Source organism: Aquarana catesbeiana, linkage group LG05, assembly GCF_042186555.1.
Source record: "Aquarana catesbeiana isolate 2022-GZ linkage group LG05, ASM4218655v1, whole genome shotgun sequence".
Taxonomy (NCBI): domain Eukaryota; kingdom Metazoa; phylum Chordata; class Amphibia; order Anura; family Ranidae; genus Aquarana; species Aquarana catesbeiana.
Window position 1 is genome coordinate 650617167 of NC_133328.1, and position 24473 is coordinate 650641639.

Here is a 24473-nt window from a genome sequence, read left to right on the forward strand (position 1 = left end):
GTAGATACATGAAGAGGAGAGTGCAGATACATGAAGAGGAGAGTGCAGATACATGAAGAGGAGAGTGCAGATACATGAAGAGGAGAGTGCAGATACATGAAGAGGAGAGTGTAGATACATGAAGAGGAGAGTGTAGATACATGAAGAGGAGAGTGTAGATACATGAAGAGGAGAGTGCGGATACATGAAGAGGAGAGTGCAGATACATGAAGAGGAGAGTGTAGATACATGAAGAGGAGAGTGCGGATACATGAAGAGGAGAGTGTAGATACATGAAGAGGAGAGTGTAGATACGTGAAGAGGAGAGTGTAGATACATGAAGAGGAGAGTGTAGATACATGAAGAGGAGAGTGTAGATACATGAAGAGGAGAGTGCAGATACATGAAGAGGAGAGTGTAGATACATGAAGAGGAGAGTGTAGATACATGAAGAGGAGAGTGTAGATACATGAAGAGGAGAGTGTAGATACATGAAGAGGAGAGTGTAGATACATGAAGAGGAGAGTGTAGATACATGAAGAGGAGAGTGTAGATACATGAAGAGGAGAGTGCAGATACGTGAAGAGGAGAGTGTAGATACATGAAGAGGAGAGTGCAGATACATGAAGAGGAGAGTGCAGATACATGAAGAGGAGAGTGCAGATACATGAAGAGCAGAGTGTAGATACATGAAGAGGAGAGTGCAGATACATGAAGAGGAGAGTGCAGATACATGAAGAGGAGAGTGCAGATACATGAAGAGGAGAGTGCGGATACATGAAGAGGAGAGTGTAGATACATGAAGAGGAGAGTGTAGATACATGAAGAGGAGAGTGTAGATACATGAAGAGGAGAGTGTAGATACATGAAGAGGAGAGTGTAGATACATGAAGAGGAGAGTGTAGATACATGAAGAGGAGAGTGCAGATACATGAAGAGGAGAGTGTAGATACATGAAGAGGAGAGTGTAGATACATGAAGAGGAGAGTGTAGATACATGAAGAGGAGAGTGTAGATACGTGAAGAGGAGAGTGTAGATACATGAAGAGGAGAGTGCGGATACATGAAGAGGAGAGTGTAGATACATGAAGAGGAGAGTGTAGATACATGAAGAGGAGAGTGCGGATACATGAAGAGGAGAGTGTAGATACATGAAGAGGAGAGTGTAGATACATGAAGAGGAGAGTGTAGATACATGAAGAGGAGATTGTAGATACATGAAGAGGAGAGTGCAGATACATGAAGAGGAGAGTGTAGGTGAAGAGGAGAGTGTAGATACGTGAAGAGGAGAGTGTAAATATGTGAAGAGGAGAGTGTAGATACATGAAGAGGAGAGTGCAGATACATGAAGAGGAGAGTGTAGATACATGAAGAGGAGAGTGCGGATACATGAAGAGGAGAGTGTAGATACATGAAGAGGAGAGTGCGGATACATGAAGAGGAGAGTGTAGATACATGAAGAGGAGAGTGCAGATACATGAAGAGGAGAGTGCAGATACATGAAGAGGAGAGTGCAGATACATGAAGAGGAGAGTGCAGATACATGAAGAGGAGAGTGCAGATACATGAAGAGGAGAGTGCGGATACATGAAGAGGAGAGTGTAGATACATGAAGAGGAGAGTGTAGATACATGAAGAGGAGAGTGTAGATACATGAAGAGGAGAGTGTAGATACGTGAAGAGGAGAGTGTAGATACATGAAGAGGAGAGTGTAGATACATGAAGAGGAGAGTGTAGATACATGAAGAGGAGAGTGCAGATACATGAAGAGGAGAGTGTAGATACATGAAGAGGAGAGTGCAGATACATGAAGAGGAGAGTGTAGATACATGAAGAGGAGAGTGCAGATACGTGAAGAGGAGAGTGTAGATACATGAAGAGGAGAGTGCAGATACATGAAGAGGAGAGTGTAGATACATGAAGAGGAGAGTGTAGATACATGAAGAGGAGAGTGTAGATACATGAAGAGGAGAGTGTAGATACATGAAGAGGAGAGTGTAGATACATGAAGAGGAGAGTGTAGATACATGAAGAGGAGAGTGTAGATACATGAAGAGGAGAGTGCAGATACATGAAGAGGAGAGTGCAGATACATGAAGAGGAGAGTGCAGATACATGAAGAGGAGAGTGCAGATACATGAAGAGGAGAGTGTAGATACATGAAGAGGAGAGTGTAGATACATGAAGAGGAGAGTGTAGATACATGAAGAGGAGAGTGCGGATACATGAAGAGGAGAGTGCAGATACATGAAGAGGAGAGTGTAGATACATGAAGAGGAGAGTGCGGATACATGAAGAGGAGAGTGTAGATACATGAAGAGGAGAGTGTAGATACGTGAAGAGGAGAGTGTAGATACATGAAGAGGAGAGTGTAGATACATGAAGAGGAGAGTGTAGATACATGAAGAGGAGAGTGCAGATACATGAAGAGGAGAGTGTAGATACATGAAGAGGAGAGTGTAGATACATGAAGAGGAGAGTGTAGATACATGAAGAGGAGAGTGTAGATACATGAAGAGGAGAGTGTAGATACATGAAGAGGAGAGTGTAGATACATGAAGAGGAGAGTGTAGATACATGAAGAGGAGAGTGCAGATACGTGAAGAGGAGAGTGTAGATACATGAAGAGGAGAGTGCAGATACATGAAGAGGAGAGTGCAGATACATGAAGAGGAGAGTGCAGATACATGAAGAGCAGAGTGTAGATACATGAAGAGGAGAGTGCAGATACATGAAGAGGAGAGTGCAGATACATGAAGAGGAGAGTGCAGATACATGAAGAGGAGAGTGCGGATACATGAAGAGGAGAGTGTAGATACATGAAGAGGAGAGTGTAGATACATGAAGAGGAGAGTGTAGATACATGAAGAGGAGAGTGTAGATACGTGAAGAGGAGAGTGTAGATACATGAAGAGGAGAGTGTAGATACATGAAGAGGAGAGTGTAGATACATGAAGAGGAGAGTGCAGATACATGAAGAGGAGAGTGTAGATACATGAAGAGGAGAGTGCAGATACGTGAAGAGGAGAGTGTAGATACATGAAGAGGAGAGTGCAGATACATGAAGAGGAGAGTGCAGATACATGAAGAGGAGAGTGCAGATACATGAAGAGGAGAGTGTAGATACATGAAGAGGAGAGTGCGGATACATGAAGAGGAGAGTGCAGATACATGAAGAGGAGAGTGTAGATACATGAAGAGGAGAGTGCGGATACATGAAGAGGAGAGTGCGGATACATGAAGAGGAGAGTGCGGATACACGAAGAGGAGAGTGTAGATACATGAAGAGGAGAGTGTAGATACATGAAGAGGAGAGTGTAGATACATGAAGAGGAGAGTGTAGATACATGAAGAGGAGAGTGCGGATACATGAAGAGGAGAGTGCGGATACATGAAGAGGAGAGTGCGGATACACGAAGAGGAGAGTGTAGATACATGAAGAGGAGAGTGCAGATACATGAAGAGGAGAGTGTAGATACGTGAAGAGGAGAGTGTAGATACATGAAGAGGAGAGTGTAGATACATGAAGAGGAGAGTGCGGATACATGAAGAGGAGAGTGTAGATACATGAAGAGGAGAGTGCAGATACATGAAGAGGAGGGTGTAGATACATGAAGAGGAGAGTGTAGATACATGAAGAGGAGAGTGCGGATACATGAAGAGGAGAGTGCGGATACATGAAGAGGAGAGTGTAGATACATGAAGAGGAGAGTGCGGATACATGAAGAGGAGAGTGCGGATACATGAAGAGGAGAGTGCGGATACATGAAGAGGAGAGTGTAGATACATGAAGAGGAGAGTGTAGATACATGAAGAGGAGAGTGCAGATACGTGAAGAGGAGAGTGTAGATACATGAAGAGGAGAGTGCGGATACATGAAGAGGAGAGTGCGGATACATGAAGAGGAGAGTGCGGATACATGAAGAGGAGAGTGTAGATACATGAAGAGGAGAGTGCAGATACGTGAAGAGGAGAGTGCAGATACATGAAGAGGAGAGTGTAGATACATGAAGAGGAGAGTGCGGATACATGAAGAGGAGAGTGTAGATACATGAAGAGGAGAGTGCGGATACATGAAGAGGAGAGTGTAGATACATGAAGAGGAGAGTGTAGATACATGAAGAGGAGAGTGCAGATACGTGAAGAGGAGAGTGTAGATACATGAAGAGGTGAGTGTAGATACATGAAGAGGAGAGTGCAGATACGTGAAGAGCAGAGTGCAGATACGTGAAGAGGAGAGTGCAGATACATGAAGAGGAGAGTGTAGATACATGAAGAGGAGAGTGTAGATACATGAAGAGGAGAGTGTAGATACATGAAGAGGAGAGTGACGATACATAAATACGTGGCTTTTTACGTCACAATTAGTGTCTGTGTAAGAATAGTCATTGAGTTTGTTATCTCTCACATGGATGCACTAAGCAGGCTGGATACTGAGCCATGGGGTAGCAGAAAAGAACTGTCAAAAGACCTGCGTAACAAGGTATTGGAACTTTATAAAGATGGAAAAGGATATAAAAATATATCCAAAGCCTTGAATATGTCAGTCAGTACTGTCTGTAAGTTTCGGGGATCTCTTGATAACAAGCCAAGATCAGGTAGACCAAGAAAGATTGCAGCCACAACTGTCAGAAGAATTGTTCGGGATACAAAGAAAAAAAACCCCCCACAGGTAACCTGAGGAGAAATACCGGCTGCTCTGGAAAAGGAATACGACGATACCTGAACAAAACTGAGCCGCACGGTGGAGTTGCCAGAAAGAAGCCTTTACTGCGCCAATGCCACAAGAAAAGCCCGGTTACAATATGGCCGACATCCAGGGTGGCACTAATGCGGATACCAGTCTCAGTGCCGATACTAAGCATGTGGATGAGTATCGGTACTCAGTACAAATGCTCCAAAACCTGAAACCGATACTTTCAGGCTCAGTTCTTTCAGCTCTCTGCGGGATTACCCCACTGACAATTGAAATTAAAAAAAAAAAAGCTGCCCCCCGCGGCCTTAACAAGCGATGACTCAATCAGCTGTCAGTGTAAACCAAGTGCTGGTAATTGAAGCTGTCAATAAAAAAAAAAAAAAAAAAAAGCAGCCGAACAATGTTTATCAACAACATCGCTCAGCCACTGAAACAGAAAGATAAAAAGAAACCATTGTTTCTTTTTGTATCTTTCTGATTCTTCATCTACAGATCAAAGGGATGAACAAAAAATCTGCAGATGAAGTCAATATAAAAGAAACCTGTCAAGTAAAAAAGTTTTATTTTTTTATTTTTTTTTAATTAAATCTTCCTCTGTTTATTAACCCTTAATTCACTTAAATCAGCTTTACTTAACTCCCTATTCTCCTTCTCCATTTAATTATTTTCCTGATGATTTTTTTTCACTTCTATTTTATAAACTATTAATAATTACAACTTTTTCTTTTTTTAGTTAGCTTTGTTCATTAATATTTTTATACTTTTATAATATATATTTACACATTTCACATTAAAAATAAAAGCACACAAAAAAAAAAAAAATTTATTTCATTTGTAAATAACGTTTCAATGCTTTGTGCCATTGCTGGGAACTGAAGTGTAAACAAAACAGTTGCCGGTAAGTATCGGTAATTGGTATCGGCGAGTACAAAAAAAAAAATGTATTTGTACTCGTAAAAAAAAAAAAAAAATGGGAGTGGTGCATCCCTACCAACAACACCTTGACACGCCTCACTTCTAATCTGGAGTGACGAAACCAAAATAGAGGTTTGTGGTCACAACAATAAGCGCTGTGTTTTAGAGAGGGGTCAACAAGGCCTATAGCGACAAGAATACCATCCCCACTGTGAAGCATGGTGGTGGCTCGCTGATGTTTTGGGGATATGGGAGCTGTAAAGGCACCGGGGAAATCTTGTGAAAACTGGGGACAGGATGAATGCAGCATGTTATCCGAAAATGCAGGCAGACAATTGCCATTCTTCTGCAGGAAAGCAGCGCATCGGGACGCTCTTGGATGACAATGACCCTGAACACAAGGATAAGTTGACCCTCCAGTGGTTACAGCAGAAAAGGGTGAAGGTTCTGGAGTGGCCATCACAGTCTCCTGACCTTCATATCATCAAGCCACTCCGGGGGGGGATCTCAAGCGTGCGGTTCATGCAAGACTTTGCCTGACCCCGAGGCATTTTGCCAAGACGAATGGGAAGCTCTACCACCTGCAACAATTCGGGGCCTCATAGACAACTAGTACAGAAGGTGATCATTGGTGCTAAAGGGGGCAATACACAGAAGTAGGAACTAAGGGGGTGCAGACTTTTAAATTGGGGGGGGGGGGTGGCATTTTATTGGTTTGTTTTATGATTGCGCCATTATTACCTACAGATACAGAAAACGAATCGCATAAGAAATACTAGAAATGGGTTTTGCTGCTCACTCATGTTTTCTTTGAAAATGGTCCATCCTGTATATTACCAATTCTTCAGGGGGGGAGGGGGGCAAACTTTTCACCACAACTGTACAGACACTAGATTATTAAAAGTATTGGGACGCCTGCCTTTACACACACATGAACTTTAATGACCCCCCAGTCTTAGTCCGGAGGGTTCAATATTGAGTTGGCTCCGCCCTTTTCAGCTATAACACTTTCACCTCTTCTGGGAAGGCCGTCCACAAGGTTTAGGAGGGTGTCTATGGGAATGTTTGACCATTCTTCCAGAAGAGCATTTGTGAGGTCAGGCACTGATGTTTGACAAGAAAGAATGGCTCGCAGTCTCTGCACACTAATTCATCCACAAAAGGTGTTCTATGGGGTTGAGGTCAGGACTCTGTGCAGGCCAGTCAAGCTCCTCCACCCCAAACTCGCTCATCCATGTCTTTATGGACCTTGCTTTGTGCACTGGTCCAAACCATTTGGTGGAGGGGGGGATTATGGTGTGTGTGTGTGTGGGGGGGGGATTTGGGGGGGGTGGAAGGGGGATTATAGTGTGGGGTTGTTTTTCAGGGGTTGGGCTTGGCCCCTTAGTTCCAGTGAAGGGAACTCTTAAGACATCAGAATACCAAGGCATTTTGGACAATTTCATGCTCCTAACTTTGTGGGAACAGTTTGGGGACGGCCCCTTCCTGTTCCAACATGACTGCCCACCAGTGCACAAAGCAAGGTCCATAAAGACATGGATGAGCGAGTTTGGGGTGGAGGAACTTGACTGGCCTGCACAGAGTCCTGACCTCATCCCCATAGAACACCTTTGGGATGAATTAGAGCGGAGACTGCGAGCCAGGCCTTCTCCCTTCTGTAAGACTGGTCAAACATTCCCATAGACACCCTCCTAAACCTTGTGGACGGCCTTCCCAGAAGAGGTGAAGCTGTTATAGCTGCAAAGGGCGGAGCCAACTCAATATTGAACCCTCTGGACTAAGACTGGGATGACATTAAAGTTCATGTGTGTGTAAAGGCAGGTGTCCCAATACTTTTGGTTATATAATGTGTAATAGTTTATGACAGAGTTGTGTTCTAACAGACAATGAGATCACATCGTCCATTTCCATCATTGTCCAGAAAATAAAAACAAAGAAAAGAATGGGAAGGAGATCTCGGTGAGTCTCAACTTGTTCGATGTCCTATGCCGCGTACACACGGGCGGACTTTTCGACCGGACTGGTCTGACGGACCGAATCCGGCAGACAATCCGACCATGTGTGGGCTCCATCGGACCTACAGCGGACTTTTTCGGTCAAAAATCTGAAGGATTTATAGATTTGGAACATGTTTCAAATTTGTCCGACGGACTCGAGGCCAGTCGGAAAATCCGCCCGTCTGTATGCTAGTCCGACGGACGAAAACCCACGCTAGGGCAGCTATTGGCTACTGGCTATCAACCTTATTTTAGTCCGGTGTACGTCATCACGTACCAATCCGTCGGACTTTGGTGTGATTATGTGTAGGCAAGTCCGTTCGTTCAAAAGTCTGTTGAAAGTCCGTCGGAAAGACCGTCGGACCATTCTGGTCAAAAAGTCCGCCCGTGTGTACAGGGCATTACTGGTACCACATCCTCTATTAATGACGATGAAAAATAATCGATTCCCTAGCAAGGAAAACTACAAGGACTTTTTAGGTACCACAGCAGATTATAATGATAAAACATCAATGTTACTCTACACAACATTAAAAGTGAAGAATTAAAATCTGACTGTCAGACATCATCAGCATATTTCAAAACTCTGTTCACAATCACACATTATGGCAGTAAATTGTTGGTGGTCATCTGGAGGGATCTCACATAATTCTTCATCGCCACAATGTTTCTCAGGACAAAACTCGGCTTCCTCAGGGAGAAATCACATAAATCACATCAATCTCTGCTATTGGTACAATTACATCGAGCGTATTCCCAGGAGCTGAAAGATCGCCGCCGCCGCCGCCGCCATGTAGAGAAGACACTCAAAGTTCACCAGTAAACATATAAAGAATATGTGTAATGGATACAAAGATGAAAATATTGAAGAAAATCCATAAATAAAAGGGATCCTGAATCGACATTAATGTGCCTCCAAATCCCCTGTGTGGGTGTACCCCAGAAAAACGTCCCCCCAGAAGACATCCTGCGCTGCAAGAAAAGAAAGTGTGACCTGCAGGGCAATACCAATTCTGGACAGCAGGTGGAGACCTCCGATAAGGATGAGCAGTCAGCAGGATTCCAGAGGATGAACACAATATTATCAGTAGTATTGTTATATTTATTATCATCATTATTATTATTATTATTATTTATTGTTATATTTATTATTATTATTATTATTATTATTATTATTTATTGTTATATTTATTATCATTATTATTATTATTATTATTATTATTATTATTATTATTATTATTATCATTATTATTATTATTATTTATTGTTATATTTATTATTATTATTATTATTATTATTATTATTATTATTATTTATTGTTATATTTATTATCATCATCATTATTATTATTATTATTATTATTATTATTTATTGTTATATCTATTATCATCATCATTATTATTATTATTATTATTATTATTATTATTATTATTATTATCATTTATTGTTATATTTATTATCATCATCATCATCATTATTATTAATATTATTATTCAACAGTAAATGGCTTCAAACATGCTTGGGATAAACATAAATCTATACTTTTTTTTTTTTTTTTTAAATGGGCAGACTCGATAGACCAATTGTTTCTTTTCTGCAATTACTTTTCAATGTTTATTATTATTGTTATTATTAATCATTATTATTATCATCATATTTATTATTATTATCATCATCATTATCATTATTATCATTATTATTACTATTAATATCATTATTATCATCATTAATAGTATATGCTGTATAGTCCACATGTGTCACTGGTTATATTTTGCTTTTATAACTGTATTTAGTTGTTTTTGACGCACTTACTGTGTTGTAATGCCTTCTAAAAAGAGAATAAATAATACATTTCCCCCAAAAATTACTATTATAATTTGTATCATTATTATTGTTATAATTATTTGTATCATTGTTATTGTTATTATTGTTGTTATTATTATTATTTATATTATTATTATAAAATATTACTATTATAATTATTTGTATTATTACTATTGTTATTATTATTGTTATTATTATTATCATTATCATTACTATTAATTTCACTATTATCATCATCTTCATCATTATTATTATAAATATTATATGCTGTATAGGCTGCATGTGTCATTGGTTATATTTTGCTTGTATTTCGTTGTATTTAGTTGTTTTTGACATGCAGTTATTGTGTTGTAATGTCTTCTCGTAAAATCAATAAAAATTATTTAAAAAAAAAATATTTCTATTATAATTATTTGTATTATTATTATTATTATTATTATTATTATTGTTATTATTATTCGTATTATTCATTTTTATAATATTATTATCCTTAGTATATGCTGTATAGGCCACATGTGTTGTTGGTTATATTTTGCTTGTATTTTTCTGACTGTATTTCGTTGTTTTTGATATGCAGTTACTGTGCTGTAATGTCTTCTAGTAAAATCAATAAAAATTATTTACAAAAAAATATTTCTATTATAATTATTTGTATCATTATTATTATTGTTATTATTAATATTATTATTATAATTATTATTATTGTTATTATTCATTATTATTATTATATTATTATTCTTTTTTTTTTAAAGGTGTTTATTTTTGGATTTTTACAATGAAAATAATACAAAAAAGATGAAATAATAAAAGAACCAAGAATACAGACTGCTCTACATACATGTATGTCATAGGTATTTAGCTCCATGAAGATATAGTATAAATCATGAAGTAGTACAGCTGTAAGAAACAGTAATACCCCAACCAGAACAAAGTCACACCATTCATACACACACCCATACACACACCTGTCACCCACGACCACCAGTAATACAGCATAATTCCGGCACGCCTTGTGGAATAAACTCTCACCAGAATGTATACAAATTTCCATCCACATTAAGATATATGTCAAATAATGTTTGCTAAGAACACATCTCCTCGCCTCCTCACTGAGATAACTGCGAGGAGAGGACATCTCCCCAGAAGTCCCTCGAAACATCCAGCCATGGCTGCCAGATCCTGGTGAACTTCCTAGGGCATGCCCTACTCTTGTATATCAACTTAAATTTTGGGAGAGTCCCATGAACAATACGGAAGAAGGCTTGGGCTGAAGGGGGTTCAGTATCTTTCCAATGCAGTAAAATTGTCTTACGTGCATAAAACAATAAAATACGTATCAACATCCTAGTGTGAGTACGAGGAACACTATCATTTAGTACTCCCAGAAGTCCGACCTCTGGAGTTTGCGGCAGCGGTATATGTAGCTTACGGTTGAAATAGGAAAAAACATCTTTCCAGAATGCTGTAAGTCCAGGACATGTCCAAAACATATGAAAGAAATCAGCAGCAATCCTTTTACATCTAGCGCATGCAATATCTTGACCCAGTCCCATTGCAACCAAACTAGCGGGTGTATAATGTAAGTGATGTATAAACTTAAATTGTATCAGGACATCAGCTGTACTGATGATATCCTGAAAGCATATTTCCACTGCCTCCTCCCAGTCCTCTTCAGAAAGCTCAGGCATAATCCTTTTCCATTTACATTGAGAGTTCTGAAAAGAATCCACGCCCATCACCTGAAGGCGCCCATAAAAGGTCGTCACAAGTTTGTTTATCTCTGGAAATGACAGAAGGTCCTCCATGGAGGGTTCCTTGAGCTCTATGGTCAATGAGCCAAATTGTGTCTTGAGGGCATGTCGCAATAAAAGGTATTTGAAGAAGAATTTGTTTGCAATGCCATATTTAAATCTAATGGATTCAAAGGGCAGTAGTATATTGTCCTCAAAAATATGTGAGAGGTGTGTGATCCCAAAACGGGCCCACCACGCCGAATCTGGATGACCGTAGAGCTCAGGAATATTCGGGTTCCGCCACAGAGGAGTCTGTGGCGAAATATCGACTTGGGATTGTGTCAGTATCTTTCCCCCTTCCCTCCAGGCCATAAAGCAAACCTCAACGGGAGAAAATCTGGAACCACCCGTTTTTTTTGACCTATGTAGTTCGTCTTTCAAGGAGGTAGGGGATGCAAATAAAGATAATAGAAGAGCCGTGGACGGAGTTTGGGGATCAGAGTGCAACCAATCATGGATATAAGTGAGCTGGGAAGCGAGAAAATAGTTCCTTAAATTTGGGCAAGCCAATCCGCCCACAGGCTTGGCCACTTGTAATGATGATTTGGCTATACGAGGTTGGCTACCATTCCAAATGAAAGTAAACAGGGCAGAGTCAGGTTTTGCAAATAATTTTTTGGTAAGGAAAACCGGGGAGGCCCTAAAGCTATAGAGAAATTTTGGTAGAAAAATCATTTTAAATATGTTTATGCGACCAATTAAATTAAGGGGCAATGACGACCAGGTATGGAATTTTTCCGTCATCTGTTGGACTATAGGGGTGACATTAAGTTCCTCATACCTAGAAAGGTCAGTATGTATCTGGATACCAAGGTACTTAAGGGAGGGCGTCAGTTGAATGCATGACCTCTGTAGATAGTTGTAAGGGGAAGGGGGACCGATAGCCAAGGCCTGCGATTTTTCCCAGCCCACTCGGAGTCCTGAGACTGCACCAAACTCCTCCACCACCTGCATTAGTTTAGTAAAAGAGCTTTCCCTTCCGTCTAGATATACCAGGGCATCATCTGCGTATAAGGAGATTTTTTCCTCCAACGGGCCCGAGCGGATGCCCCCAATCTCGGCCGTCTGCCGCACAGCCAGAGCCAATGGCTCAATGGCTATTGCGAACAGCAGGGGAGAGAGAGGGCACCCCTGCCGAGTACCCTGTCCTAAGGAAAATGGTGCAGAGATATCCATGTTTGTACGAACCCTAGCTCTTGGGTCTGCATATAGTAAGCGGACCCAGTGAATAAAGGTTGGGCCAATGCCCATCCGTGCCATAGCTTCCCATAAAAAAGGCCAACTCACAGTATCAAAAGCTTTTAGTATATCTAGGGACAGAACTAGCCCAGGTCGCCCCGCACGTGCCGCCTCATGAACATGTAGGTACAACCTTCGGATATTATCAAATGTACTCCTGCCAGGCATGAAACCGGATTGATCTGGTGGTATAAGGGCGAGGATGACAGACTGGAGTCTAAGGGCGAGAATTTTTGCTAAGATCTTTACATCACCATTCAGAAGTGAAATAGGTCTGTAGGATCCGCAATGTTTACTATCCTTACCGGGTTTGGGTATAACCACAATAAGTGCTTCGTTTAAGGATTCAGGAAGCTTCCCTAACTTAAGGGAGTCTTGAAACAATTTGAGGAGCCTAGGAGCCAGCGCCTCTGCATGCGCTTGGTACCACTCCGAGGGAAGCCCATCCAGGCCCGGAGCTTTATTAGAGAGAAGGAGGCTTATGGCCTTGGTGACCTCCTCCAGCGTGATGGGTTTATCTAGGAGGGACTGCTGGGAGGTGTTGAGTGCCGGGAGGTCAAGGGATTCAAAGAAGCCCATAAAGTCTGTCTCCGGAGGGATTTCCGTGCCCTTATATAGTGTGGCATAGAAGTCCGCGAAGGTTTTATTAATAGTCAATGCGTTGGATGTAATCGATCCGTCAGGTAAGTGAATTGCAGCAATCGTGGTTCCCTGGCAAGATATGCCAGGAGTCTGCCATTTTTCCCACCATGTTCATGTATACGAGCTGAGAGGTACAACTGCTGCTTCCTGGTCAAGTCCACCAAGTGCAACTGCAGCGCCCGGTGGGCCTCAGTCAGCACGCCTCTGGTTTCAGAGGAGGGGGCGCCCGCATGACGGGCTCGAGCCTCCTCCAAAACCCTCCGAAGCTCATCTTGTGTCCTCCTCCCGGCAGATCTGTAGCTCTTGATTCTAGAAATATAGGAACCCCTTACCACGGCTGTCACGGAACGCCCCACACTCCGCTTGAGTGCTTCTGTCATATACCACTTCCTCCCAGTCTGTATACAGATAGCCCAACCTCTCTGAGCACAAACAAGGCGACACTTGCTTGTTGCTACTAAGAACGCACTTTATTCAGAACCAGAATACAGTCTTATATACACAGGAGAGGATTACTCTAACAATACAAACGTAACCTAATTAACATGAGCTAATTATCTAATCCTTTATACAGCCTAGGTGGCTGAGACATGACCTTTCGCCCAGACTTGTGGTCACCGAGCTTCACACAGTTATATCAACACAATGGCAGTCGTCCCGTCTCCTACATTGTATAGAGGACAATGTCATTAGCTCATTCAATTAACATAAAACACAGGTTGATGACACCAGCATCTCCTCACAGGATGTGTCCCAACAGAATGAATCAGTCTTATCAGCAGGGGGCTGCTGGAGGAACCCCCCCCCCCCTCTTCAGGGACACAAATCTACAGTAAGGAGTCCCCAACAGAATCAAACAACCAACAATATATACATATATACACGACTGAGTCCGATTAATACAGTTCAGACCGGACCTCCAATTCACCCCACAAAGAGCACCGTTCCATTGAAAATCCAGGGACCATAATCAAAAGGCAACAGGCTAGCGTTCAGTCCCCTCCAATAGCCTCTGTCTCGGGTGAGTCTGTTACAACGGCCTTAAAGGCATCCCAAACAGGACCCACAGGAGCAGAGTCAGTATTAAGAGACCAATAAATAGTTATGTCAGTCGGGATGCCCTCAGCTATCTCCGGAGAAGAGATCCAGAGAGGGCTGAGTCTCCAAGTTCGAAACCCGGGTCTATGGCCCATAGTCAAATCCACCTGTATCATAGAATGGTCAGATTCCGTCTGGGGGAGATACGCTATGGATTGAACAACTGGTAAGAAATCCTTCGTGGCGAGAGCAAAATCAATTCTGGAAAGGGCTGCATAGGACCTAGACTGGCAGGAGTACACTTTGGCCTCTGGAAATTTCCAGCGCCACAAATCCACATATCCATAGGTATTACACCACGCACGGAGCAACCCGGAGTCGGACTTCAAAGGTTTTAATCTATCTAGGTCAGGTTGCAAGACCGAGTTGAAATCCCCAAGGATAAGCATAGGACAGCTAGGCAGATTTGCAAACTGAATATCAAGACCAGAAAACATCGCAGCCGTGACCGGAGGGGGGAAATAAACCGCCACCAGAATAAGGGGTGTGTCATGTATCGATACATGTAAAATAACATACTGCCCCTTGGGATCTAGGACAACTTGGTGACACACGAAGGGCAATCCCTTACGGATTAATATGGCTACGCCCTGGGCATAATTTGAGTAGGTAGAGTGATAATGGTTGGCTACCCAGTGTTTTTTGAGCGCCATCACCTTGGCCCCCATTAAATGAGTCTCCTGAAGACACAGGATATGTGGTTTACTAAGTTTCAGGGCCGCAAAGATGGATGCTCTTTTAAATTTAGAATTCAACCCGCGGACATTCCACGAGCAAACAGTTACGTCAGACATGGAGTTGATAGCATGGGTGCATACAGGTCAGGAGGGGTCTGAAGAAGAATCCCTCCCCCGGTCACGGCCACATATACAATTAAGGGTCGCAGTGCCAGACATTCATTCAACCATACATACATCATACATACAACCATACAACAACAGACATTGTCACATTCAATACCCAACAGGGGTATTAATTCCCCTGCCCAGCTCCAAAAAAGGGGAGTGGGCCTATACCCTAAACTTGTATCGTGCCTGGGGCGCATGGCCCGGAATAGGAGGCAGGAAAAAAATATAAGCTCAAAGGCCACAAAAAAAGTCATTAGTCAATTATATTGTTTCAAAAGGAAATAAAATAAGGGGACTGAGCCCCAAGGCAGCTCGGGCCCGGTTATAAACCGAGGCTTGGTACTCTCCCTCCGGAGACAAGTAGGATCCTCCAAGGTCAGCACATGTCCGTACCGAAACGGAAAAAATTGCCCATCATAACCAATATAGCAAAAAAGGGGGAGAAGGGGAAAGAAAAAAAAAATTATAATGCAGGCAAGGGGATCCCAAAGAGGAGAAGAAACTTCTGTTAAAGCTGTGGAGCCATCATAATGTGGGGATCCGCTTCATGCAGGAGGCTTGGGAGGGCGGGGTATTGCTTCCCACCAAGACATGGCATCTTGTGGGGATTGAAAGAAATGAGCTTTCCCTTGATATGTGACCCGAAGGGTGGCAGGAAAAAGCATGGAATACTGAATATCTTGTTCCCGAAGTTTCTGCTTGATCCGTTGATAGCTGGCTCTACGGTTGCGAACTGTCGCGGAGTAGTCTGGAAAGAGTGACACCACTGCATTATTAATGCGGAGACTTCCTTTCCGCCTGGCGGCCCCCAAGATGGAGTCGCGGTCTCTGTAATTAAGGAGACGAATCACCATCGTACGTGGGGGGTGACCTTCTGGTAGGGGGCGCCCGGGGACTCGGTGGGCCCTCTCGATCACAAAACAGGGGGATAACTGTTCTCGGCCAAACTCTTGTTCAAGCCAGCTCTCTAGGAAGGCTACAGGGTCAGACCCCTCCACCCGCTCCGGAAGTCCAACCAGGCGCAGGTTGTTCCTGCGTAGGCGGTTTTCAAGGTCGTCGACCTTATCCTCCAAAGTTGTAATCTTTCCCCCATATGTATTGATTCTGGGTAAAATGGGAGCAATAGTGTCTTCCAAATTACTGATACGTTGTTCAGTCTCGGTAACCCGGCCACGCAGCTTGTGCACATCTTGTCGCATAATAGTTAAGTCTATCTTAAGCCCATCCATCTTCCCCACCAGATCTGCATGGTTTACCTTGATAATGGCCAGGACATCTGCCAGGGTAGGTTCCTTGGCGCCATCCACGACCGCCGGGCCCGGGGTCGGTACCGAAGGAATGGCTGCAGGGTCCGGAATCTCTGGGGAGGGTGGTGGGGATCCGTCCAGGCCATCACCGAAGAGATCCGGAGTGGAGGCTGGGGATGAGCTAGGCCCGTGGACAGTATGGCGGCGGCCATCTTGGCAGGAGCGTGTAGCGATGCTCATCTTTACCGGAGGCTGTTTCTTCGTACGCCGCTTTCCCATCAACCAAAATGCCTCTCAATGATGCACAAGACACACCTGAAGGGATTAGGCTGGAAAGAAATCAGGTGCTGACGATGGATGATCAGGATGGAGCAGGATTGTATAGGGAGAGACCGGAGCTACACAGGAACACGTCCGCTCACATCCTGAGCCAGGCCACGCCCCACCTATATTATTATTCTTAGTATATGCTGTATAGACCACATGTGTCTTTGGTTATATTTTGCTTGTATTTCACAGACTGTATTTCCTTGTTTTTGACATGCAGTTATTGTGTTGTAATGTCTTCTCGTAAAATCAATAAAAAAAAAAATCTTACTATTGTAATATCATCATTATTGTTATTATTGTTGTTATTCAGGATTTATTGTCAGTGACAACAGTTTCTGCAATGCTTTTACAAAATACAGTCCAAGGCAAGACGAGAGGGTCGGTTCCTTGGCCACGGGAGCTTACAATTTAAACGGGAGGCAGAGCTGAAATAAGGGCGGCGGTAGAAGAATCTATATCACAAAAGTTACCTTTACATTAAAGTTCCAATCACAAATAAGTATTTAAATGATATCTAAACCCAAAAATCGAAATCTGTGTTCCAGCACACCCAGTCCTGGATGTGACGGCTGCATTACTTTTTTCTTTTTTTTTTTTCTCCTCTCCTGGTGATCCCGCCAGTAACACACTTCCTGTCCTGCGGTGACAACGCTCACTGTATTGTATCGCTTGAGGGGCAGTGTTGTCACCTTTGGTCAGGGTGACAGAACAACACCTCCTCCTCTAGTCACCTCAGTCACGAAGGAGGGAGGTGTTCTGTAGTCCGAAGAGATCGTTGGGAAGACGGGCAGCACAGGAAGTGAGAGGAAATCACTCTAAAGTGAGGGAATCCTGAGCTGTCACCAGAACTAGTGTCCCCATCGGAAGATTTCCCCTCTATTCCTGTTCTGGTGACAACCCAAAATGTGTCATTTTCTTTCCCTCCCAGTGATAACATTAAACAGGACAAATAGAGAGGCTGAAAATACCTAAGACAGCAATAAACACCTGACAGGGGTTCTCATACCTCTCCACTCCAGCCAAAACTAAAAGAAAAAAGTGTTGCCTTTAGTTATAATTTAATACAACACAGTGCTGTGATTGGGCCCATACAGTGCATTCAGGAAAGTATTCACAGCGCTACACTTTGTCCACAATTTGTTATGTTACATCCTTATTCCAAAATGGATTAAATTAATTATTTTCCTCAAAATTCTACAAACATCCCCCACAATGACAACGTGAGAGAAGTTTGTTTGAAATCTTTGCAAATTTATAAAAAAAAAAAATCCCATGTATATAAGTATCTCAGACTCCTCCCATGTACATAAATATCTCAGACTCCTCCCATGTACATAAGTATCACAGGCTCCTCCCATGTACATAAGTATCTCAGACTCCTCCCATGTACATCAGTATCACAGGCTCCACCCATGTACATAAGTATCACAGGCTCCTCCCATGTACATAAGTATCACAGGCTCCTCCCATGTACATAAGTATCACAGGCTCCTCCCATGTACACAAGTATCACAGGCTCCTCCCATGTACATAAGTATCACCGGCTCCTCCCATGTACATAAGTATCACAGGCTCCTCCCATGTACATAACTATCACAGGCTCCTCCCATGTACATAAGTATCACAGGCTCCTCCCATGTACACAAGTATCACAGGCTCCTCCCATGTACATAAGTATCACCGGCTCCTCCCATGTACATAAGTATCACAGGCTCCTCCCACGTACATAAGTATCTCAGACTCCTCCCATGTACATAAATATCACAGGCTCCTCCCATGTACATAAATATCACAGGCTCCTCCCATGTACATAAGTATCACAAACTCCTCCCATGTACATAAGTATCACAGGCTCCTCCCATGTACATAAGTATCACAGGCTCCTCCCATGTACATAAGTATCACAGACTCCTCCCATGTACATAAGTATCACAGGCTCCTCCCATGTACATAAGTATCACAGGCTCCTCCCATGTACATAACTATCACAGGCTCCTCCCATGTACATAAGTATCACAGGCTCCTCCCATGTACATAAGTATCACAGGCTCCTCCCATGTACATAAGTATCACAGGCTCCTCCCATGTACATAACTATCACAGGCTCCTCCCATGTACATAAGTATCACAGGCTCCTCCCATGTACACAAGTATCACAGGCACCTCCCATGTACACAAGTATCACAGGCTCCTCCCATGTACACAAGTATCACAGGCTCCTCCCATGTACATAAGTATATATCGGTGTCCTGAGCAGTGCTGTGATTGGTCCTATATATCGGTGTCCTGAGCAGTGCTGTGATTGGTCCTATATATCGGGGTCCTGAGCAGACAGAATAAGAAGTTCTTTGTTCCTCTTAGTATTCGCTGTAATCCTTCAGATATGTACTCACACCTGGAGATATTCGGAGATCGCTCCCGGCGGACGGTTTAATGGTGTCATTTGTTGTAGGCTTCCTGGATTGTGCCTGAGGGACCTTTTACTAGGATCCCCACACAAGAAGAGGACCATGCACAGGAAAACACAAACTGTTCTGTCAGCTCTGATTAACCCCTGATCCTCCAGAAGAGGGGAGATATTTTCACATTTCTTGGAACAAAATCTGATTTTTCAAGGATGTCTATACAGTCTAAACCCAGCCTCTTCTTTCTTCAGATGGAGGCAGTGTGGGGGCCCCTGCCATGTCCCCTGGTCCCTCCCGGTCTCTTCTCCATTTGGATGGGGGTCAGTGTAGGGATGAGTTGGTCCCCTGTATTGGACCCCTCCCTGTCATTTAGTCCCTCTCTGTCTTCTCCCTCAGATGGTGGCAGTGTAGGGGCAGGTTGAAGCCCTATAGTGGTCCCCTTCTCTCTCTTCTCCCTTCAAATGTTGTCAGTGTAAGGTTGGGTTGGTCCCTCCCCTGTATTAGACCCCCACTCTGTACTTTGTGGCAGTGTAGGGGTTTGTTGGTCCCCAGTATTAGACTCCCACCTTGTCCTTTGGTCCCCCCTTTGTTTTTTCTTTTTTCAGTTTGCAGCAGTGTAGAGGTTGGTTGGCTGCGGTATTGGACCCCTACATTGTCTTTTGGATCCCCTCTCTATCATCTCCTCTAGGATGGTTGCAGTATAGGGGTGAGTTAGCCCCCTGTACTGGACATCACCCTATCTTTTGGTACCCCTTTGTCTCTTCCCCCTTTGGATGTTAGCAGGAGGTTGGCCCTCTGCATTTGACCCCCACCCTTTAATTTGCCCCCCTATGCCTCATCTCCCTTAGGATGGTGTCAGTGTACGATTGGGTTGGCCCCGTGTATTGAACCCCACTCTGTCATTTTGTTCCCTTCTCTGTCTACTCTCTTAGGATAGCGGCAGTATAGAGGTTGGTTGGTCCCCAATATTAGATCCCCACCTTGTTCCTTGGTCCCCCTTTCTCCTTCCACTTTTCAGATCTCAGCAGTGTAGATGTTGGCTGGTCACTCTATTGGACCCCACCCTGTCCTTTGGTTCCCCTCTCTATCTTGCTCTCTCGGATGGTGGCAGTGTAGGGGTGAGTTGGCCCCCTGTATTAGACCCCAAGCTTGTTCTTTGGTCCCCCCTATCTTTCCTCTTCAGATTGCAGCAGTGTAGGCGTTGGTCGGTCTCCTGTATTGGTTCCCACCCGGTCCTTTGGTTTTTGTCTCTCCTTCCTTGGGATATCAGCAGTGTAGGGGTGCGTTGGCCCCCTGTATTAGACCCCACCCTGTCCTCCAGCCTCCCTCTTCCTCACTCGGGGATATACAGATAAAAATATGGCCTCTAAACCCCTCATTTATAATTGGCTAACTATTGGAATTCATCATACAGATCCATCGTTCAGACAACCAATCACATGGCTTTAACCATTTGTGAATTCCAGCTATGCCCATGAGGTGGGCTTAGATGACAAGTGCCATAAAGAGAACCTGTCACCAGGTATAATGTGTGAGGAGCAATCGCCCCCGTTGTCCCTGGACCTATGAGATGCCTTCACCGGTGATCTGTGATCCTTCCTGACCTTTGAGGTGCCTTCACTGGTGACCTGTGACATGACCTTACCTCTGAGATGCCTTCACTGGTGACCTGTGACCCACCTTGACCTGTGAGCTGCCTTCACCCGTGACCTGTGACCCACCCTGACCTGTGAGATGCCTTCACTGGTGACCTGTGACCCTTCCTGACCTGTGAGATGCCTTCACCAGTGACCTGTGACCTCACCTGTGAGCTGCCTTCACCAGTGACTTGTGACCCACCCTAACCTGTGAGCTGCCTTCACCGGTGACCCCTGAGCTGCCTTTACCGGTGACCTGTGACCCACCCTGACGCATGAGCTGCCTTCACCAGTGACCTGTGACCCTCCCTAACCTTTGAGCTGCCTTCCCTGGTGACCTGTGACCCGTGAGCTGTCTTTACCGGTGACCTGTGAACGGCCCTGACCCCTGAGCTGCCTTCACTGGTGACCTGTGGCCTGCCCTGGCCTGTGAGCTGCCTTCACCAATGACCTGTGACCCACCCTGACCCGTAAGCTGCTTTTACCGGTGACCTGCCCTCACCTGTAAGCTGCCTTCACCAGGGACCTGTGACCCTTCCTGACCTGTGAGATGCCTTCACTAGTGACCTGTGACCCTTCCTGACCTGTGAGCTGCCTTCACCAGTGACCTGTGACCCACCCTGACCTGTGAGCTGCCTTCACCAGTGACCTGTGAGGTGCCTTCACCGGTGATCTGTGACCCTTCCTGACCTGTGAGCTGCCTTCACCGGTGACACGCTCCTGTTGATCATGGTAAAGAAGAAACACCAACCAGAGTTTTGTTTTTTTAGAAAGTAAAGAGACTGGGGGAACTTTAACAGGAAATGAGAAGATCTCCACGATAGGAAATGAGGGAACTCGGGGTCACCTGAACAAAAAATGAGTGAATGCGGGTCACCAGGGCAAGAAAAAAGGGACTAGAGATCTCCAGGACAAGAGATTAAAGGAGTAGGGGTCTCCATGAAAGGAAATTAGGGGAAAGGTTCCAGAACATGAAATGAGGAGACCAGGAGACATCTGGGCAGGAAATAAATGAGGTAGCAGGGATCACCAGGACAGGGTATGTGGAAACGGGGGCCACCAGGACAATGATATAGGGAAACAGGGGGTCACTAGGGCAGGAAATTAGGGAAAATGGGCCACCAGGACCATTAAATAGGGAAACAGGGTCACCAGGGCAGGAATTGAGGTAGCAAGGGGTCACCGGGACAGGAAATGAGGGGACTGAGGGTCACCAGGACAGGAAATAAAGGGACTGGGGGTCACAGCAAAGGAAATGAGGGGACTGGGAGTCACCTAGGGTTGCCACCTCACCCCTTTAAAACTGAACATATATGAATTACACAGGGTCTGAGGCTAATTTAATGCAGATAAGGCACCAAGTGAGTTTAATGACCACCTTATTCAGCCTCAGAACCCATGTAATTGTTACAGTGCCTTGCAAAAGTATTCACCCCCTTGGCTTTTTACCTTTTTTGTTACATTACAGCCTTTAGTTCAATGTTTTTTTAATCTGAATTATATGTGATGGATCAGAACACAATAGTCTAAGTTGGTGAAGTAAAATTAGAAAAATATATACATAAACTATTTTTCAGGAATAAAAAAATGATAATTGGCATGTGCGTATGTATTCACCCCCTTTGTTATGAAACCCCTAAAAGGTCTGGTGCCACCAATTACCTTCAGAAGTCACATAATTAGTGAAATGATGTCCACCTGTGTGCAATCTAAGTGTCACATGACCTGTCATTACATAGACACACCTTTGTGAAAGGCCCCAGAGGCGGTAACACCTAAGTAAGAGGCACCACTAACCAAACACTGCCATGAAGACCAAGGAACTCTCCAAACAAGGAAGGGACAATGTTGGTGAGAAGTACAAGTCAGGGTTAGGTTATAAAAAAATATCCAAATCTTTGATGATCCCTAGGAGCCCCATCAAATCTATCATAACCAAATGGAAAGAACATGGCACAACAGCAAACCTGCCAAGAGACGGCCGCACACCAAAACTCACGGACCGGGCAAGGAGGGCATTAATCAGAGAGGAGCACAGAGACCTAAGGTAACTCTGGAGGAGCTGCAGAGTTCCACAGCAGAGACTGGAGTATCTGTACATAGGACCACAATAAGCCGTACGCTCCATAGAGTTGGGCTTTATGGCAGAGTGGCCAGAAGAAAGCCATTACTTTCACCAAAAAACAAAATGGCACGTTTTTGAGTTTGCGAAAAGGCATGTGGGAGACTCCCAAAATGTATGGAGGAAGGTGCTCTGGTCTGATGAGACTAAAACTGAACTTTTTGGCCATCAAAGAAAACGCAAAGTCTGGCGCAAACTCAACACATCACATCACCCAAAGAACAGTCGGGACTGGGAAACTGGTCAGAGTTGAGGGAAAGATGGATGGTGCTAAATACAGGGATATTCTTGAGCAAAACCTGTAGCACTCTGTGTGTGATTTGAGGCTAGGACGGAGGTTCACCTTCCAGCAGGACAATGACCCCAAACACACTGCTAAAGCAACACTTGAGTGGTTTAAAGGGAAACGTGGAAAAGTGTTGGAATGGCCTAGTCAAAGCCCAGACCTCAATCCAATAGAAAATCTGTGGTCAGACTTAAAGATTATTAGTTCACAAGCGCAAACCATCCAACTTGAAGGAGCTGGAGCAGTTTTGCAAGGAGGAATGGGCAAAAATCCCCGTGGTGAGATGTGGCAAGTCATAGAGACTTATCCAAAGAGACTTGGAGCTGTGATAGCCGCAAAAGGTGGCTCTACAAAGTATTGACTTTAGGGGGTTGAATAGTTATGCACATTGACTTTTTCTGTTATTTTGTCCTATTTGTTGTTTGCTTTACAATAAAAAAAAAAAAAAAAAAACATCTTCAAAGTTGTGGGCGTGTTCTGTAAATGAAATGATGCAAATCCTCAAACAATCCATGTTAATTCCAGGATGTGAGGCAACAAAACACGAAAAATGCCCAGGGGGGTGAATACTTTTGCAAGGCACTATATGTGTTTGGTTTTAAAGGGATGAGGTGGCAACCGTAGGGTCAGCAGGACAGGAAATAGGAGGACTGGGGGTCAAAGGGTAGGAAATGAGGGGACTGGGGGTCACCAGGACAGGAAATGAGATGACTGGGGGTCACAGTAGACAGCAAAGGAAAATTGTCGCTCCAGGTGAGAGACTCCAGACACAATAATGTAGGACTCCTCACACGGGTGCAAGCCCTGCATCCCCTGCCACAGAAGACTGAATGAAGGAAGAAATTGGCTGCACACTGACGTGATTGAAGTCCTGTATAGCTGTGCAAAACTAGTCCACCTCTGTCCCGGCCGCTGCAACCCTGGTGTCATTGTTTGCATGGAATATTCAATAAATGGACTTCAATCTTGTCGGTGTGCAGCCAGTTTCTTCCTTCATTCACTGGGGGGTCACAGGACAGGCAATGATGAGACTGGGGGTCAATGGACAGGCAATGAGGGGACTGGGGGTCACAGGACAGGAAATGAGGGGACTGGGGGTCACAGGACAGGCAATAATAGGACTGGGGTACACAGGGCAGAAAATGAGGGGACTAGGGGTCAGAGGACAGGCGATGATGGGACTGGGGGTCACAAGACAGGGGATGATGGGACTGGGGGTCACAAGACAGGGAGTGAGGGGACAGGGGGTCACCAGGACAGGCAATGATGGGACTGGGGGTCACAGGGCAGAAAATGAGGGGACTGGGGGTCACAGGACAGGAAATTATAGGACTGGGGGTCACAGGACAGGCGATGATGGGACTGGGGGTCACAGGACAGGCGATGATGGGACTGGGGGTCACAGGACAGGCGAT

General features: G+C 44.2%; 2 protein-coding genes across 2 annotated transcripts in view; one reads left to right on the forward strand and one right to left on the reverse strand.

The window, feature by feature from the left end:
* LOC141145686 (retinoic acid receptor responder protein 2-like) overlaps positions 1 to 24473 on the forward strand; it is a 93074-nt gene that overhangs the window by 29201 nt on the left and 39400 nt on the right. The window lies entirely within an intron of this gene.
* The window catches only part of LOC141146200 (retinoic acid receptor responder protein 2-like), a 48346-nt gene that overhangs the window by 23320 nt on the left and 553 nt on the right, over positions 1 to 24473 (reverse strand). The gene's annotated exons all lie outside the window — the stretch shown is intronic.